Genomic DNA, 3,735 nt, shown 5'->3' with positions numbered 1-3,735 from the left:
AAAAATCATGTTCCATCACTTGTGTGAATTTGCTGAAGCACTATATCTTGCTACGGAGAATTGATATGTCTTTCTTTGGATTTTTGAGATGTCTTTTACCTTAGTGGGTGTGGGGCCCACTAAGGTAATGAATTGGCCATAAAAAATCCGCCAAATGCCACCTTGCAAAGTGACTTAAGAGTCACCAAATGGAACATATATTGCTGCCACGTTTGGGGCCCTTTAGGCCTTATCAAATATCTTAATTAATCCCCCACTAATCCTTAATTAACTTGTTAATTTCTCCCATTAATCAATTATCCATATAATTAAGAATTATCTCAAATTACTTAAAATACTACTCACTTTTAACATATCTTATACACCTTACTTTCATGGTCATATGGTACCTTGTATGGCACAAGTCCATAAATACGAGGTATTATAGCTTGGACCGTATTTTATCCCAAATTGTCAAACCTCGACGAAACTCATTTTCTTCAATTCGCTTACCCACTCACCTTCATGAATTTACTTATCACTTATTTTGAAATAGTATAATGCTTATAATCTCAAAATAATCTCATTCCCAAACTTACGTCGATTAACTTACGACGAAACTTTAACGTATGAAAATGCGAGATGTAACATTTCACGTACGAAAATATGGGGTGTAATAATAAACTAATGACAGAACCATAAGCATAAATACAACAAGAAGGAAGCAATTAACGAAAACCACAAAAAATAAAATATGGACAAAATTGGTAAGACAAAGAAGAATAAATGCAACAAGAATTGTTCAACCAATAACTCTTCTCAATATCAAATGCACATCAAGAATCACAACGGAGGTACCACCTCGTATTCACATTTCTCAATATCAATCACAATCTTTTCTTATATCACCGCGGGAGCCTTGCATTTAGTTTTAAAAATAATTTTTTTCAAAATAGCTACCCGCGTTTTAGCCCTCCTTATCACACCACATGGATTCAAGTAGTTCCCTACTAGCAACACACGTATTAATCCCACCTTATCTCACCACATGCGTATCAACCCCTAGCCTTATACCACAACATGCGTATCAATATCACAACATAATCACAACTCGCACCACAAGTGCCCATATGCCACAACTTGTAAAAGAATCAACAATATCAATGTTTTCACAACAAATAGCATGTGACTCAACAACAATGTTCACAAGAATCTAACAATAACAAAATGAATGTGAATTGCTCAACAAGAAAGAAATCTCAACAATTAAGGCTTTCACAACTTCAACACCAATAACTCAACTAGAAGATATTTCACGAAATAACAACTTTAAATAAAAGTAATTCAACAATCTATATCTATATATTAATATAAATCAGGGAATGAGAGAGCTGATGTGGCACTCTCTACATCCTGTATTTCTATTTATCTTTTACCTTAGTTTTTTGCTCTTTTTTTCCACTTTTTAATTTTGAGATATTTTTAAAAGTCCAAAAGTTACCTAATTAACTATCTACATAATTGCACCTTTTAAGACTACTAAAACCCTAAGCATTACAACTGACAACTTCTCAAAATTTATTTTCTTCTTCGTTTGCCCTCTTCTCTATTTTTTCCATTCTTTCGTCCACAAATACTATTTATGATTGTAGAGTTAATGTTTTGTCGTCGGAAGAGACGTAAGCAACCAGATCTATGCTTTGTCTAAAATTTACTTTTGCTTTGAGTTTGTTTTTGATCCTCTGGGTTTATTTTTTCTTTTGGCCTATAGCCAATCAGTTTTTTATCAATCTTTTATGTCGAAACTTTTTTACATACTAAAAATTTCATCATCTTTCTCGTGCAGATTCAAGAGAAAACATTAAAATCCAATGGTGATTTAGCTTTAGAAGGTAATATTTCTTCCGATGTTTTTGTTTTTGTTATCTCTTAGTGATTAACTCTATATTCTTTTTCTTTTCTGCTTGGTCAGTACTGTTTTGCCGTAAGCATAAAGTTTAATGCCTTTTTTTGTATCAAATATTGCTGTGTTGTAATTGGCATTTGATATACACATAGTAAGAATAATTTGAAGTGATGCACATTGCCGTTCTTTTGACTTTACAGATTACTCATTCTAAAGACTGAATAGACTCTGGAGTAAAGAGAATCGGGCGTTACCATGAATTAATCTTTTAATTATTATTTCAGAACTATTACAAATACTACTATCAAATCTACTTACTCTATGAGATTATACTTTTGCTGGCGGGCTTGTGGTCTAATTATATAAGCTGATGGTTACTATCATAAATGGTATTCTATAATGTAACTTGGAGCCAGTCGGCCAGAAAATGGTAGATAAGACTAGGGTGCGACAGTAAAAGCTATTGAAATATGCCAATGAACTTATGGAAGAAAAATACATTTAAAGACTAAAAAGGCACATAACACAAAATAGAGCGAGTATTTTGAAACTAACCTATCGCTTTAATTTGTATTTTCTGTGTAATTAGCTATGCATCAAATTGAAAACCATTTTACACTTCTACTTTGTCTTCTACATTTTCCCTAATTCAAAAAATAAATACTTTCTATCTCACCTTTCTTCTTTTTTTTGTTGCTCATTTGCTTAATGTTGATTTTTTTTATGTACTATGTATCTGAAAGCCATTATACTTGATTTTTACTGTTAAAGTGAAACTATGAAGCGATTAGTGTATGCTTGTGCTTATTAATTCCACTTGCTGATGATGTTTATGGTATTAGGTGAATGATTCACCTGTTAAAATTTCAGCGGAATTTATGATGGAGATGTGAACATATAGAAATACTTAGAGTTTATCTTGTACTTGGATGTAGCTCTATTTATCATCATTTGAGCAAAGGTGAAGTGAAATTATTCATTGTAATTAGGAAAAAATTAATATATTGTCAAGTGTTCTATTACGTATTCACAAAGTTGTTTTTGCTATATTTTTTCATAATCTCATTTACTTTGAATACCAGGATTACCGGTGTATTTGTTCGATCATGCTTTAATTCAATATAGTCAGTTAATATAGTTCCACAATATAAATCGTTGTTATAAACAGTGGTACTTTTATTGTTACTAGAGCATTCATGGTTTTTCTTGACAGTATTCTCTCATTTTGGTTGATTCGAAGGTGTTTATATACTAGATAAAGTGCGAGCGTTGGAGGCCGAAATGCTTCTCATAATAAAGCAACAACTTAACTTCAATCCTAGAAATCCTTATTGTGAGTATATATATGTTATGAAAATGTATTCATCTTTTATCTCCTTTTACTTTTTTCCCCCTCCCATTTACATGTTTAGGTCTTTTTAATGACTCTTTGCTCTCAATCTCACGTTTCATTCTCCCATCCTTTTTGATTCTTAAATTCAATTTTCAGTTGTGAACTGGATGATGCAATAAATCAAGATGTGGTGTGAAAAAGAATGGCTGCTTGCTGTGTATTAATTCCTTCCAAAAGAAAAATGACTTTTGGTCATTATGGAGTAATTTTGTATTTACTACCTATGTATGATATTCAATAAGAATGTAATAAAGTATCGAATTTTTTTTTTTTTTTGTATAACAGTTAATCAGTTATAAGAAGTTATGAGCTAATTATTGGTACTTTTGTCTTTCTTTTCTTTTTTTTCAACAAATTATTAATTATTAACTTTTCTGGCCGATCATCACGCAACCAGTTTCATCGTTTTTGCCAAAAGTAATTATGTTAAGGTTAAGACAAAGGAAGGTGAATGCAT

At 31.5% G+C, this 3,735-nt stretch overlaps 1 long non-coding RNA gene across 1 annotated transcript; it reads left to right on the top strand.

Moving 5' to 3' along the window:
* Nucleotides 1–1,466: 1,466 nt before the first annotated feature.
* Nucleotides 1,467–3,532, top strand: LOC104107864 (uncharacterized). Its single transcript, XR_688887.3, has 4 exons — nt 1,467–1,658; nt 1,826–1,871; nt 3,126–3,218; nt 3,375–3,532. It is a non-coding gene; the product is annotated as an uncharacterized lncRNA (long non-coding RNA).
* The last annotated feature ends 203 nt before the right edge of the window (nt 3,533–3,735 follow it).

Source organism: Nicotiana tomentosiformis, chromosome 9 (assembly GCF_000390325.3).
Source record: "Nicotiana tomentosiformis chromosome 9, ASM39032v3, whole genome shotgun sequence".
Lineage (NCBI taxonomy): Eukaryota > Viridiplantae > Streptophyta > Magnoliopsida > Solanales > Solanaceae > Nicotiana > Nicotiana tomentosiformis.
This window is presented reverse-complemented; position numbering and strand designations above follow the sequence as displayed.